General features: G+C 41.5%; 3 non-coding genes and 1 pseudogene across 3 annotated transcripts; all 4 read right to left on the bottom strand.

The window, feature by feature from the left end:
- Positions 1–3,578: 3,578 nt before the first annotated feature.
- Positions 3,579–3,697, bottom strand: LOC135620680 (5S ribosomal RNA). The gene has a single exon (XR_010489919.1). It is a non-coding gene; the product is annotated as a 5S ribosomal RNA (ribosomal RNA).
- A 307-nt stretch (positions 3,698–4,004) lies between these two features.
- On the bottom strand, positions 4,005–4,123 carry LOC135621273 (5S ribosomal RNA; annotated as a pseudogene).
- Positions 4,124–4,411: 288 nt separating this feature from the next.
- On the bottom strand, positions 4,412–4,530 carry LOC135620969 (5S ribosomal RNA). The gene has a single exon (XR_010490197.1). It is a non-coding gene; the product is annotated as a 5S ribosomal RNA (ribosomal RNA).
- Positions 4,531–4,723: 193 nt separating this feature from the next.
- Positions 4,724–4,842, bottom strand: LOC135620930 (5S ribosomal RNA). The gene has a single exon (XR_010490159.1). It is a non-coding gene; the product is annotated as a 5S ribosomal RNA (ribosomal RNA).
- Between the last annotated feature and the right edge of the window lie 11,780 nt (positions 4,843–16,622).

Genomic DNA, 16,622 nt, shown 5'->3' with positions numbered 1-16,622 from the left:
GCTTAACACTCAAGAATCAAACGCATTGATATTAGACATCACTTTATACGAGATCATGTCTCTAATCATGATGTAACCATAGAGATTATTGATACCAAACATCAACTAGCTGATATCTTCACAAAACCCCTATGTGAAGAACAATTTGATTACATAAGAAGAGAATTAGGAATGTTGATGTGTCCGAATACTTAAACTAGTTAAAATTATTTTTCGAATGTTATTACTATTACATGCCTTGACAATGCTTGATCAAATAACATGTTGCAAATTATGTGACAAATATTTTTAACCAAATGCATGTAAGAAGTTCATTTTTCGGGTTGTATGCTAAAAATGGGATGTTCCCGTACACTCTTATGAAAACTCTTTGGAAAATGACTTTCCTCCGTCAAGCAAAAACAATAAAGAGATATATGTGTCATGACTTCCTTTATATGCTTGATAATGCTATCATGCTTTTTGTTGATGACAAAGGGGGAGAAACATATGAATTGATAAACACTATGTCATAGCTGAACTGCCATAATCATATCTATGTCATAGTTGCAAATACTTGAGTGATGCTATAAACAATGTTATGCCATCCTTGCATCACTAAGAGATATGTGAACATGTGCTATAGTTTGCATCAAATCTTGATTTGATATTCTATATTGTGAAGAAAATGCAAACTTGCTAGAAAATCTCAAATGTGTGCATCATGTAAAAAGTCCTTCGTAGCTTTATATGATTACATGATGAATGGTTACAAACACTATCATACAAACTTGATGATGTATGTCATGCCTTGACATAATTCTTGAAGAGATACATCATGATGGGCATCATGATGGGAGCATTGATAAGTTTAACTGATCTAACTTATCAATACGTCACTTGAATTCTTAGGTCTTGAATTCAAGGTTGACTTATCTCAACTATGGCATATAGATAGGGGGAGTTAAGGACAACTCCTTTATCAATTGATTGTCATCATCAAAAAGGGGGAGATTGTTGAATCTCGGATTTTGATGATGAAGTCAATTGTCATTTGTTATCTAATCTATGTGTTGAGATAAGTGTGCAGGATTAACTACGATAAGAGTAAGACAAGCAGCAGGTGTTGCGCCGGAGTCAAGATCATGATCACGTTGGGAGTTCGAGAGTTCGACGGAAGTTCGGACGGTCGTCGGAGGTTCAGCGAGAACAGATCCGAGAAGTCCAGAAGCTTGCCAAGCGAAGCTCGTCGGAACTCGCCAAGTGGATCGTCGCAAAGTCCAGGAGTATGCCGGATGTCCGCAGAAGGATCACCGAGGGTTATTGGTTGATCGACGGAAGTTGGCAGGAAACTCGCCGGAAGAAGCGATTGACGCATCGGAGCAAAGCTGCAGAAGTTGTCTTAGAGTTAATCGTAGTTAGCATGATGATTAAGCATGAAAATGGGAGGTGATCCCATTAGCTTAATCTTGGGGCAATTGGGCCCCTGAAAAGATTCAAAGTGGGCCGAATGGAGTGAACCATTCGGACCCTGATTGCACCAGGAGGTGCAACCGCCCCAGCCAGGAGGTGCAACCGCCTGGGCTGTGGGGTTGGGAGGTGCAACCGCCCCAGCCAGGAGGTGCAACCGCCAGGGTTGCGAGGCTGGGAGGTGCAACCACCCCAGCCGAGAGGTGCAACCGCCCAGAGCTCAGTCTTCGAGCTAGACTGGGCGGTGCAACCTCCTCTGCCAAGAGGTAGCACCGCCAGAGCTCAAGTTTCGAGCTCTGCCAGGCGATGCAACCACCGAGCTCAGTCTTCGAGCTCTGGCAGAGAGGTGCATCAGCCTGAGCTCAGTCTCGAGCTCTGCCAGGTGATGCAATCACCGAGCTCAGTCTTCGAGCTCTGGCAGAGAGGTGGATCAGCCTGAGCTCAGCTTGGAGCTCTGCCAGGTGATGCAACCACCGAGCTCAGTTTCGAGCTCTGCCAGGTGATGCAATCACCAAGCTCAGTCTTCGAGCTCTGCCAGGTGATGCAACCATCGAGCTCAGTCTTCGAGCTCTGGCAGAGAGAAGCAATCGCCTGAGCTCAGTCTTCGAGCTCTGCCAGGCGGTGCCACCTCTCCAGTCAAGAGGTGCAACCGCCTGATCCCAGAATTCTGGGATTTGATCGATTTGATCGTTTTGAGCTCGAATTTTGAATTGGGTTGGGGCCTATAAATACCCCACCCATTCAGCACTGAATAGATACAGACCTACACCGAAATCTTGATCTTTTCTGTGATTCTAAGAGCTCAAAAGTGTTGTAAAGCCTTTAAGTCTCCTTCTGTTCTTCAAGTTTTCAATTGTAAAGTGAGGAGAGAAAGGTCTGTAAAGGTTGTCTCCTAAGCCTGTCAAAAGGAGAGAAACTGTAAGAGGGAAGTTTGGCCTTCGCCCATTGAAGGAAGGCACCTAGTTGACGTCGGCAACCTCATCGGTGGAGGAAGCCAAAAGTGGAGTAGGTCAAGGCTGACCGAACCACTCTAAATCTCTGGTTTGCGTTTATTTTCGAGCACTTTATCATTACTGCAAACCTCCCTCATCACTACTGCTCTCTGCGCTTTCATGAACAAGTTCTAAGTGCTGTTCTTCCAAATCTGCATTCAGACGTAAATTCGTATTTTCATACATTACAGTTTACGTTTACGTTTGATTCTGCAGAACTGTTTTCCGTGCTTTTACGAATGAGCTTCTTTGCAGTTTACACTTACATTTTAATCCTATTAATAACTGCAATCTGTCCTCTACGATTTTACGAACGAGTTTCAACATTTAGACGTAAAACTGCATTCAGACGTAAATCGGCTTTCCTCGCTCAATCATCAGATTTCAGTTCACGTTTACATCTTGATTTCAACTGCATACTGCCTTCTGCGAGTATACAAACGAGTTTCAAAGTTTAGACGTAAATCTGCGTCTAGACGTAAAACTGCGTTTAGACGTAAATCTGCGTTTAGACGTAAAACTGCGTTTAGACGTAAAACTGCGTTTAGACGTAAATCTGCGTTTAGACGTAAAACTACGTTTAGATGTAAATCTACGTTTAGACGTAAATCTGCGTTTAGACGTAAATCTGCATTTAGACGTAAATCTGAGTTTAGACGCAAAACTGCGCTTAGACGCAAAACTGCGCTTAGACGCAAAACTGCGCTTAAACGCAATCTGCGCTTAGACGCAAACTGCACTTAGATACAAACTGAGAATTTGCTTTTGCATCATAATAGTTTTTGAACGAACGCAGCTTTTGGTTTTTAAATTATTGTAAGATTTCCGCTGCACTAATTCACCCCCCCCCCCTCTTAGTGCTCTCGATCCTAACAGTATGGAGCCCCCAAACCTCTCGAACGTTCTCGGAATCGCCATTGTCGGATCTCTCCGATGCCCACCGCGTACCTGACATGGCATGCTGAAACCTTCGGGACATTCTCAAACGAACTCAGAATCGCTATTGTGACCCCATTCCGGAAACCTCTCTCCGAGCCCCACGAGACTGACTGCGTAGCGGTCATGGCAAATTCCGAGGCCCGAAACCATTGCCTCGGAGGTCGACGGGAGAGGTTTTGGTCGCTCGGGACGCATAAAGGAGTGCAACACGAGGACTTCCCAGGGGGTCACCCATCGTAGTACTACTCTCACCCAAGCACGTTTAACTACGGAGTTCTGATGGGATCCGGTGCTTTAGTGCTGGTATGATCGCACTCATTTTGTGTGTGTCGTCCCTTGCCTATGTGCACGTCACGGACGGTGTATGGAGCCCCCAAACCTCTCGAACGATCTCGAAATCGCCATTGTCGGATCTCTCCAATGCCCACCGCGTACCGGACACGACAAGCCGAAACCATCGGGACTTTCTCGAACGAACTCGGAATTGCTATTGCTACCCCATTCCGGAAACCTCTATCCGAGCCCCACGAGACTGACTGCGTAACGGTCACGGCAAATTCCGAGGCCCGAAACCATCATCTCGGAGGTCGACGGGAGAGGTTTTGGTCGCTTGGGGCGCAAAAAGGAGTGCAACACAAGGACTTCCCGGGGAGTCACCCATCCTAGTACTACTCTCACCCAAGCACGTTTAACTTCGGAGTTCTGATGGGATCCTGTCCTTTAGTGCTAGTATGATGGCACTTATTTTGTGTGCGTCGTCCCTCGCCTTTGTGCACGTCGCGGATGGCGTATGGAGCCCCCAAACCTCTCGAACGATCTCGGAATCGCCATTGTCGGATATCTCCGATGCCCACCGCGTACCGGACACGGCAAGCCAAAACCATCGGGACTTTCTCGAACGAACTTGGAATCGCTATTGCGACCCCATTCCCCACGAGACTGACTGCGTAGCGGTCACGACAAATTCCGAGGCCCGAAACCATCGCCTCGGAGGTCGACGCGAGAGGTTTTGGTCGCTCGGGGCGCAAAAAGGAGTGCTACATGAGGACTTCCCAAGGGGTCACCCATCCTAGTACTAATCTCGCCCAAGCACGTTTAACTTTGGAGTTCTGATGGGATCCGGTGCTTTAGTGCTGGTATGATCGCACTCGTTTTGTGTGCGTCATCCCTCGCCTTTGTGCACATCGCGGACGGCGTATGGAGCCCCCAAACCTCTCGAACGATCTCGGAATCGCCGACAAGATCTCTCCGATGCCCACCCCGTACCGGACACGGCAAGCCGAAACCGAAACCATCGCCTGGGGGGTCGACGGGAGAGGTTTTGGTCGCTCGGGGCGCAAAAAAGAGTGCAACACGAGGACTTCCCAGGGGTTCACCCATCCTAGTACTACTCTCGCCCAAACACACTTAACTTCGGAGTTCTGATGGGATCCGATGCTTTAGTGCTGGTATGATCGCACTCATTTTTTTTGCGTCTTCCCTCGCCTTTGTGCACGTCGCGGACGACGTATGTGTCACGCCCCTCAAAATATCGACAATATTTAAAATTTTCATCATAACTAACCCAGGATCAAAACATAAATTTGAGGTCACTAAGAAAACATTCAGATCAAAAATTTCACCTCTATAGTCTACAAATTCATAACCCTGTGCAGTTCATAAACATCCAACACATCACTCGATAATTCAAACAAACTGAACTTAACTCATCAAAATAATAACCACAACAGAAAATTCACAAGTGGGGAAGTCTATCCAGTCACCAAACCAACGATTACCATAAGATCATATCATTACATAAATTTAACTTAACATTCCAAAATCCTCTACATGAGGGATCCTTTATCTTACACAAAATCCACACATTTAGATTTATCGTCACATTTCATAAGATGCAAAGTATCTTATACAACAAATATACATATGCTAACAAAGATCTGCCCAAAATCTTCTAAACTTTCCACCGCCTCAGCCCAATCTTAACATTTAAGCAAGCGATACGCTATCCTGAAAAATTTATCAACAAACGGGGTGAGCATAAAGAGCTCAGCAAGTGACTAACATATCCATATCAAAATAGTACAATTTCCAAAGAGATACAGTTTCAAAATACAAGGCAGAATATACGATTTCGTAGACATAATATCATTAGGGGCATAAACACAATTGTCCTTTCAATCTTACATATTTGGTTCCTGACAGATGGGGCATAGAGTAATTGGAGCATATCAGTAATAAAGGAAACATATCGGAGCTTATCAATGGCATATAAAATGTTCCGAAGCATATCAATGGCATATGGAACATTTCGAAGCAAAATCATCAGTGAATGAAGCATTTCAGAGCATATCAAAAACAAATATCGTATAGAAGCTCAAACGTCGTCCTTGACGTTGCAATCATATCATTCTTATCCAGAGCATGAACAGAAACAACTCACCAAAACTCTGGATGTCATATCAAACATATAGAAGGTGTAGTGGGATCTCAGTCAGAATGTGATTCATCCATTTCTGAATGACCACCTGACAAAAGTCTCCCACGTCTGGGAGCTCCATCCACCCACGTCTAGGTGAAGTCAGAGGGGGCCGGTAGAGCATCGCAGGCTCTAAGCACAGACCCTTTACCATTTCTGGCAAAGGTCCAGAATATCCCACATAGCGGGACCCCACATAGCGGGCAATAAGCGCATACCCTTTACCATTTATGGCAAAGGTCCAGAATATCCCACATAGCGGGACCCCACATAGCGGGCAATAAGCGCATACCCTTTACCATTTCTGGCAAAGGTCCAGACAATCCCACACACCAGAGTACAAGAGGGCTGTTTTAACAATAAGTAGCATATATCGGAAGCACACACGGAACAACGAAACGTGCATGTGCCTTTTCGAGACAATACGAAACAAAGAACAAATCTCTCCCAAATGTATTCAGATTTGGAATGAAATGAAAACAAGTGTGTACAGGGATTCCAAGCAATCATATTTAGCTCAATTCCAATAAGAAGGTTAGACGAATTCAAATATCCAATGGAATGGAACAAAATACGCGAAATCGACCAAAGCTCGATTTCGGACAGAATTCCAGTGGCACATCAAACAAATATTTTAGAATATCAATTATGCTTCAATACCCATAAGAAAGCTATGGTCGAACCATATATCAATCTATATTCTGATGGAACAAATTTCATATGAAACAGGGCTCCCAACACGGAGTTACCTTTGATTTGGTAACACAAGGTCAAAAACACAATCACTGTTTTGCAGAATTTATAGGGTCGGATTCAACAGATAATAGGGTAGGCAATTGAATTCCAAAATTTCCAAAATATATGTCAAAAGAAATATTTTCAAATCTAGTTTCAAATAAAATCAGTTTGGTACAAATCAGAATTTTCAACAGGGAGTTATAGGCATTTTAGTATCGACAGGTCAGAAATCTTGAACCCTGTTTTACAGCGTCTATAGGCTCATTTAAAACAGATGTTTGGGTAAGTATTCGGTGTCCAAAATCTACAAAATCAGTGTAAAAAGGAAGATATATGAGTCTAATTTCAAACAAAATAGTTCCTGCCCAAATTCACATGATTTGCTAAAACTTATAGCTGAAACAGTGTATAGGGGTCAGTTTACCGAAAAAACTTCAAAATCCATGGTTCTATGTCCAAAGGGAGACATATCAGTTTCTAAATAGAAATCCTTCAATTTATTTTGAATCAACATAAAAACAGAGACTAAAAATTCTGTATGATGGGGTTAGAACACTTGCCTTTGAGAATTTTGACCCGAAGTGAAAAGATTAAAGCAAGAACCCTAAAAACCCCAATTTTTTTTTCTCTTCTTCTTCTTCTTCTTCTTCTTCTTCTTCTTCTTTCTTTCTTTCTTTCTTTGATCACCCACGAGCTGCCTTCTCTGCTTCCTTAAGAATGAAGGCAAAGAGGCTTAAACGGTGGAATTTGTCATTTTGTGCGTTTTGCAGTTTAGTCCTTGTTTTTATCATATTCACGATTAGGTCCTTAGGGTTTACATATAGGTTCTCAGATTCTTTTTTTTTTTTTTTTTTTTTTTTTTTTGAACAGATCTCCCAAATCTTACAAATGAGTTACCTCTGATTTATACTCTATTTCTTTTGTCAATTTAAAATAAATGCTTACATTATCACCAGAAATTTATACGAAAATTCCGAAATGAGGGGTGTTACACTCTCCCCCCCTTAAAAGAAAAATTTAGTCCTCTAAATTTATCATACCTCTTGTTAGGATCGAGAGCACTATGAGGGGGGGGGTGAATTAGTGCAGCGGAAATCTTTCAGCGATTAAAAACGAAAGCTGCGTTTGTTCAATAAAAGCGATTTCGATGTAAAAGCCGATCTTAAGATTAAGCGCAGTTTACGCAGTTTGCGTCTAAACGCAGTTTATGTCTAAACTCAGTTTGCGTCTAAACGTAGTTTGCGTCTAAACGCAGTTTTACGTCTAAACTTAGTTTACGTCTAAACGCAGTTTGCGTCTAAACACAGTTTGCGCCTAAACGTAGTTTGCGTCTAAACTCAGTTTACGTCTAAACGCAGTTTGCGTCTAAACACAGTTTGCGCAGTTTACGTCTAAACGCAGTTTTACATCTAAACGCAGTTTTACGTCTAAACGCAGTTTTACGTCTAAACGTAGTTTTACGTCTAAACACAATTTGCGCAGTTTTAGAAAGATATGAACTTAGAAACTTATTCGTAAAAGCACAGAAGACAGTTTGCAGTTATAAATGGAATCAGAACGTAAACGTAAACTGCAATGTAAAGTTTGTACGAAAACACCGATTTACGTCTGAATGCAGATTCGGAAAGATCAGAACTTAGAGACTTGTTCGTAAAAGCACAGAAGACAGTTTGCAGTTATAAATGGAATCAGAACGTAAACGTAAACTGCAATGTAAAGTTTGTACGAAAACACCGATTTACGTCTGAATGCAGATTCGGAAAGATCAGCACTTAGAACTTATTCGTAAAGGCGCAGAGAGCAGTAGTTATGTAGGAGGTTTGCAGTAATGATAAGGTACTCGAAATAAAAGCAAACCAGAGATTTAGAGTGGTTCGGTCAGTCTTGACCTACTCCACTTTTGGCTTCCTCCTCCGACGAGATCACCGACGTCAACTAGCTGCCTTCCTTCAATGGGCGAAGGCCAACTGCCCTTTTACAGCTTCACTCCTTTTGATGGGCTCAGGAGACAACCCTTACAGAACCTTTCTCTCCTCACTTTTTCAATTCAAAAGCTTAAAGAACAGAAGGAGACTCAAAGGCTTTACAACAATTTTGAGCTCTTAGAATCACAGAAAGAATCAAGATTTCGGTGTAGGTCTGTATAATTTCTATGTTGAATGGGTGGGGTATTTATAGGCCCCAACCTAGTTCAAATTTGGAGCTCAAAACGATCAAATCCCGGAATTTCGGGATCAGGCGGTTGCACCTCCTGACTGGAGAGGTTGCACCGCCTGGCAGAGCTCGGAGACTGAGCCTAGGCGGTTGCACCTCTCTGTCAGGGGCGGTTGCACCGCCTGAGTCTAGCTCGGAGACTGAGCCCCAGGCGGTGCCACCTCTTGACTGAGGCGGTTGCACCTCTCTGCCAGAGCTCGAAGACCGAGCTCAGGCGGTGCTACCTCTCTATCAGGGAGGTTTCACAGCCCAGTCTAGCTCGAAGACTGAGCTCAGGCGGTTGCACCTCCTGGCTGGGGCGGTTGCACCGCCCAATCTTGCTGGAGACTTAGCCCAGGCAATGCCACCTCCTGGCCTAGGCGGTTGCACCTCCTAGTGCAATCAGGGTCCGAATGGTTAGCTCCATTCAGCCCAATTTCAATCTTTTCAGGGGCCCAATTGCCCCAAGATTAAGCTAATGGGATTACCTCCCATTTTCCAACTTAATCAACGTGCTAACTACGATTAAATCTAAGACAATTTCTGCAGCTTTGCTCCGATGTGTCAATAGCTTCTTCCGGCGAGTTTCCGGCGAACTTCCGTCGATCATCCGATGAACCCTCGATGATTCTTCTGCGGACTTCCGGCAAACTCCTGGACTTTGCGACGATCTACTTGGCAAGTTCCGACGAGCTTCGCTTGGCAAGCTTTTGGACTTCTCGGATCTGTTCTCGCAGAACCTCCGACGACCGTCCGAACTTCCGTCGAACTCTCGAACTCCCAACGTGATCATGATCTTGACTCCAGCGCAACTCCTGCTGCTTGTCTAACTTTCATCGTAGTTAATCCTGCACACTTAAAACAAAACTTCGATCGAGACAATTAATCCTAAGCAATTTAACCAAGTTGTCCGGCATGTCATTGGTCTCTCGACGCTTCGTCCGATTCTTTGGCGCATCGTCCTCTCCTGCAGCCTATTGCCCAATCGGCCAGTTGACTCCGTAACTCCGATATCCTTGGCACAATACCCGCTCTTCTAGGCCTGATGCCCAAGTCCACGGCCCGAAGCCTTCTGTCGATACGTCGACCGATCCACCGGCCCGACGTCCAATCTTCTGACATGTTCCTTCGGCACAACATGATTTTCCTGCTTTAATTGTCTCATCCTGATCGAAGCATCCTGCGTCACTCAAAACGCAGATTAAATCATAAACATATATCAAGTAGTTTCATCGTCAAAATACGAGATTCAACAATCTCCCCCTTTTTGATGATGACAACCACTTGATGACGAAGTTAAACTTAACTCCCGGAGTTTAAACAAACTCCCCCTATCAATATGCCATGTTTATAGAACCTTGAATTCAAACTGAATTCAAGTCATTGCAATATTCATCATGAATACTTGCAACACGTCAACATGAACATATGCATAAACTTATGCATCATATGTCTTGTCATCAACATACTTTCATCAACATACTTCTCCCCCTTTGTCATCAACAAAAAGGAGAAGTATCACTTTCAATCGTTTGTGATATAGATTCAACTCATTGCATGAAAAACATAGTATCAAGTTTTATCATCATGCAATCTTGGAGCTAGAAGTTTTAGCAAGTGTTACATCATGTTTAGAACATTCATGCTATCAAGTTTTAGATATGCAAGTTTTATATCATTTAAGATAGCACTTTTGGTAATGTTCAAGATAGCAAGTTCTACATCATGCAAGCTAGCAAATTAGAGATGTTCAAGAAGGCAACTCTTGCTTCTTGAAAATTTTGTTCACTTTGCTAGATGCGCAAGTTAGCATTTTTGCCTCTTGAGATAGGCAAGATAGCACATTTGCTTCTTTTGAGATAGCAACTTTTTGCTTCTCTTTAGACCAACAAGCTAGCAATTTTTACGATATACAAATTTCACAATATATAAGCTAGCAAAAGTTTCGAAAGCAAATGCAAGATAGCTTTCTTGTGTAAGCTCATGATTCTTGCTTCCTATTGCAATGTGCAAATTACAAGTTTTGCTTCTTGAGATATTCAAGATAGTGATGTTCAAGAAGACAATTTTTCTTCTTGAAATAAGCAAGTTAGCATTCTTTGCTACTTAAGATAGGCAAGCTAGCAATCAAGTTTTTGCATCTTCTTGACTTGTACAAGCTAGCTATCTCCCCCTTTGTCATTGTAAAAAAGAAAGAGAGAATACAGTTTTGTAGTTCTTTTTTCCTTTTACACGATTTCAAAATCATGACAAAGGATGAATAATCAAGTTATGAATGTCAAGACAATTTTTCATCATGAATATTTTATCATTGCATGCATCATTATCATAAGTTGAAGTATTACATGCATGATATCATATCACCATTCATAATTACATTAATGTTTCAATATAACAATTTCTTCTCAAAATGTGTAACTTGGCACTCATAGCATTTTAAATCATGATTTACATCACATCATAATTAGAAAGCACAAGTATTGCACGCATAATTGCACATCATAAATGTTTCATATCATGATGGTATCAATTTTGTCAAATTATATCCTACCATGCAGGATCAAAACTTCTCCCTATTTTATCATTGAAAACAAGAAGAAAGTAGGGGGAAGAGCATAAAAGTGTTAAATATATCAATCATTTCAAGGCATTTACATCATAGATCAAGTGATGATTTGTGATTCATCATAAAGCAAGTTAGTTTTCAATCATTACATAAGGCATTTAAGGAATTTTTGAAATATAGGAGAATGATTAATTTAAGCATACAATGTTTCAATCCAATTCAAGTCATGAATATCAATGCTTTCATATTGTGAGTATCAATTCATGAATACCACAAGATATTATTTGTGACTTCAATTTTGCAAGATCAAGATTATGATTTAGATAAAACTTATTCAAATCAAATCATTAACTTGAAATTCATAATCAAGTCATTAAAATTAATTTCGAGATTCACAAAATATCATGAAATCATTAATCTCGATCAGATGGGAAAAGCATTTTTTAAGAGATTCTTTTTCATCTAAGCATGCCTTAGTCTTTATATGCCAAATTAAGATAAGCATGAAAGTTCAAGACATAAGGCAAAGAAATCTTGTATTATGAAATATATGATATCAAGGCTCATGATTCATTCGAAAAGATATAGTACAAAGAGCAACTTGAAACATTCTTATCAAGATCACATTTTAAAATATTTCAAGTTTCAAGATATCAATATGACACTTCATTGAATTGCATTTCATTTGAAGAACTCCTTTTTGATAAATGTAGGGAGCATAATGAACGATCTTTATTTATAAAGAGCTTCATGTTATAATTATCAATATCATGATTATGATTATTCTCTTTAGCAAAGAATCACAAAAGCACTTTATTTTTGCATAAGAAATCTCATTGTATTATGATTTATAAATTCTTTTTCTGCACATGAATCATAGGAGATATGAATGTGAAACAAATCTTCGCAAGCAAAAACACTATCATTCATATTTCAAGATGGAATTTATAAGCAGGAATCATTTCATCAAATCCATTTTAGAAAAATATTTTTTATAAGTGTATGAGAAAATCTGATTGTTAGGATACCAATTGTTAAGTGAATCCGAAAATGAAATTAACACTTTCATATATTCAGACATGATTTTTGCTATAGATCTTGAAATTAAATCAAGAAGATCAAACAAGCTCATGATCATGGATAACTTAAAATCTCATGCATAAAATTGTTAATAACCATTTAATATTACATCTTTATGCATTACTTTAAATCAAACGTGATTTCATTCAACAATGTTAATCAAACATGATACACATTATTACTTCTTAACCATGATCAAAATCATTTTATTTGTTTATCATGCAATATTATCATTTTCGAAATTATTAGCATGATCATAATTTTTATATTTTTATTTTTAAACATGTAATTTTCAAGAAAATTAATTCTAAACTAAAAAAGAAAATATATCATGAAAGCATCAAGTAATTTTAAAATAAACCAAAGGCATTTTAATTACCTCAATGTCGTAGGCTGGTAAGGCATAGTTTGCCGCCTCGCTTTTGTTGACTTTCTCGTCTTCAGAGGAGCTCGATTCATCCCAATTTTTGTTCTTCTTCTTGCGTTTAAAGCAAGTAGTTCCATTCTTTTTGCTTTTTAATTTTCGTTTCATTTGTAGTTTAAGTTCACCATCACTTGAGCTTATGCTCGAGTGGTCTTCAAATGTTCTATGTCCCAAATCCTTCTTATTCTTTAGAAGGTTGGTTTGTTCATCATTGTCCTCATCACATGAGTCATCGCTCAAGTGGCATTCATTTGTCCAGAGTTCCAAATCCTTCCTGTTCTTTGGAAGGTGATTGTGTTCAACATGTTCATCATGTGCATTGTGTACCATTTCATATGTCATCAATGAACCAATTAGTTCTTCAAGTGGTAAGTTGTTTAGGTTTTTCGATTCTTGAATAGCAGTTACTTTTGAATCCCAAGTTTTAGAAAGTGAGCGCAAAACTTTGTTAACGAGTTCAAAATCCGAAAAGCTTTTACCAAGTGATTTTAAACCATTGACGACATCCGTAAAACAGGTGTACATGTCAACAACGGTTTCGCTTGGTTTCATATAAAAAAGCTCGAAATCATGCAGTAAAATATTAACTTTCGAGTCTTTGACTCTACTAGTTCCCTCGTGCGTGATTTCAAGAGTGCGCCAAATATCGAAAGCCGTTTCGCACAAAGAAACCCGATTGAACTCATTTTTGTCCAAAGCGCAAAATAAGGCATTCATAGCCTTTGCGTTTAAAGAAAAATACTTCTTCTCTAAATCCGACCATTCGTTCATCGGTTTAGAGGGAAGTTGAAAACTGTTTTCAACGAAATTCCATAAATCCAGATTTAGAGAAATCAAGAAAACTCTCATTCGAGTTTTCCAATAAGTGTAGTCCAATCCGTTAAAGAACGGTGGACGAAAGACCGAAAAGCCCTCTTGAAGAGCCATTTCTCTCGGGTGTAAATCCGAAATGAGAAATACCCTGCTCTGATACCAATTGTTAGGATCGAGTGCACTAAGAGGGGGGGGGGTGAATTAGTGTAGCGGAAATCTTTCGGCGATTAAAAACGAAAGCAGCGTTTGTTCAATAAAAGCGATTACGATGTAAAAGCCGATCTTAAGATTAAGCGCAGTTTACGCAGTTTGTGTCTAAACGCAGTTTACGTCTAAACTCAGTTTGCGTCTAAACGTAGTTTGCGTCTAACCGCAGTTTGCGTCTAAACGCAGTTTGCGTCTAAACGCAGTTTGCGTCTAAACGCAGTTTTACGTCTAAACTCAGTTTACGTCTAAACGCAGTTTGCGTCTAAACACAGTTTGCGCCTAAACGCAGTTTGCGTCTCAACTCAGTTTACGTCTAAACGCAGTTTGCGTCTAAACACAGTTTGCGCAGTTTACGTCCAAACGCAGTTTTACGTCTAAACGTAGTTTTACGTCTAAACGTAGTTTTACGTCTAAACGTAATTTGCGCAGTTTTAGAAAGATCTGAACTTAGAAACTCATTCGTAAAAGCACAGAAGACAGTTTGCAGTAATAAATGGAATCAGAACGTAAACGTAAACTGCAATGTAAAGTTTGTACGAAAACACCGATTTACGTCTGAATACATATTCGGAAAGATCAGAACTTAGAGACTTGTTCGTAAAAGCGCAGAAGACAGTTTGCAGTTATAAAGGAAATCAGAACGTAAACGTAAACTGCAATGTAAAGTTTGTACGAAAACACCGATTTACGTCTGAATGCAGATTCGGAAAGATCAGCACTTAGAACTTATTCGTAAAGGCGCAGAGAGCAGTAGTTATGTAGGAGGTTTGCAGTAATGATAAGGCACTCGAAATAAAAGCAAACCAGAGATTTAGAGTGGTTCGGTCAGTCTTGACCTACTCCACTTTTGGCTTCCTCCTCCGACGAGGTCACCGACGTCAACTAGATGCCTTCCTTCAATGGGCGAAGGCCAACTGCCCTTTTACAGTTTCACTCCTTTTGATGGGCTCAGGAGACAACCCTTACAGAACCTTTCTCTCCGCACTTTTACAATTCAGAAGCTTAAAGAACAAAAGCAGGAGACTCAAAGGCTTTACAACAATTTTGAGCTCTTAGAATCACAGAAAGAATCAAGATTTCGGTGTAGGTCTGTATAATTTCTGTGCTGAATGGGTGGGGTATTTATAGGCCCCAACCCAGTTCAAATTTGGAGCTCAAAACGATCAAATCCCGGAATTCCGAGATCAGGCGGTTGCACCTCCTGACTGGAGAGGTTGCACCGCCTGGCAGAGCTCGGAGACTGAGCCCAAGCGGTTGCACCTCTCTGTCAGGGGCGGTTGCACCGCCTGAGTCTGGCTCGGAGACTGAGCCCCAGGCGGTGCCACCTCTTGACTGAGGCGATTGCACCTCTTTGCCAGAGCTCAAAGACCGAGCTCAGGCGGTGCTACCTCTCTGTCAGGGAGGTTGCACCGCCCAGTCTAGCTCGAAGACTGAGCTCAGGTGGTTGCACCTCCTGGCTAGGGCAGTTGCACCGCCCAGTCTCGCTGGGAGACTTAGCCCAAGCGGTGCCACCTCCTGGCCTAGGCGGTTGCACCTCCTGGTGCAATCAGGGTCCGAATGGTTAGCTCCATTCGGCCCAATTTCAATCTTTTTAGGGGCCCAATTGCCCCAAGATTAAGCTAATGGGATCACCTCCCATTTTCCAACTTAATCAACGTGCTAACTATGATTAAATCTAAGACAATTTCTGCAGCTTTGCTCCGATGCGTCAATCGCTTCTTCCGGTGAGTTTCCGACGAACTTCCGTCGATCATCCGATGAACCCTCGGTGATTCTTCTGCGGACTTCTGGCAAACTCCTGGACTTTGTGACGATCTACTTGGCGAGTTCCGACGAGCTTCGCTTGGCAAGCTTCTGGACTTCTCGGATCTGTTCTAGCAGAACCTCCGACGACCGTCCGAACTTCCGTCGAACTCTCGAACTCCCAACGTGATCATGATCTTGACTCCGGCGCAACTCCTGCTGCTTGTCTAACTTTCATCGTAGTTAATCCTGCACACTTAAAACAAAGCTTTGATCGAGACAATTAATCCTAAGCAATTTAACCAAGTTGTCCGGCATGTCATTGGTCTCTCGACGCTTCGTCCGATTCTTCGGCGCATCGTCCTCTCCTGCAGCCTATTGCCCAATCGGCTAGTTGACTCCGCAACTCCGATATCCTTGGCACAATACCCGCTCTTCTTGGCCCGATGCCCGAGTCCACGGCCCGAAGCCTTCTGTCGATACGTCGACCGATCCACCTGCCCGACGTCCAATCTTCTGACATGTTCCTTCGGCACAACATGATTTTCCTGCTTTAATTGTCTCATCCTGATCGAAGCATCCTGCGTCACTCAAAACGCAGATTAAATCATAAACATATATCAAGTAGTTTCATCATCAAAATACGAGATTCAACACCTCTATCGATGAAAAGACTGGGATACACCTTTTTCATTTCCTCCTCTAGCTCCCAAGTTGTCTCCTCTCCAGAATGATGTCTCCAAATTACTTGAACTAGTGGGATGACCCGATTCCTTAGGACTTTTTCTTTCTTACCAACAATCTGAATAGGCTCTACCACATAAGATAAATCTTTATCAATCTCCACTAGCTCATACTTAATGATGTGAGAAGGGTCATATATATACTTCCTAATCATCGAGACATGAAATATATCATGGACATGACTCAATGCTGGTGGCAAGGCAATCCTGTAAGCGACAGAACCAACCCTCTCAAGAACCTCAAAAGGTCCAATAAATC

This window comes from Musa acuminata, chromosome BXJ2-8 (genome assembly GCF_036884655.1).
Source record: "Musa acuminata AAA Group cultivar baxijiao chromosome BXJ2-8, Cavendish_Baxijiao_AAA, whole genome shotgun sequence".
Taxonomy (NCBI): domain Eukaryota; kingdom Viridiplantae; phylum Streptophyta; class Magnoliopsida; order Zingiberales; family Musaceae; genus Musa; species Musa acuminata.
The sequence above is the reverse complement of the archived record's forward strand: the minus strand, read 5'-3'. Positions and strand labels throughout refer to the sequence as shown.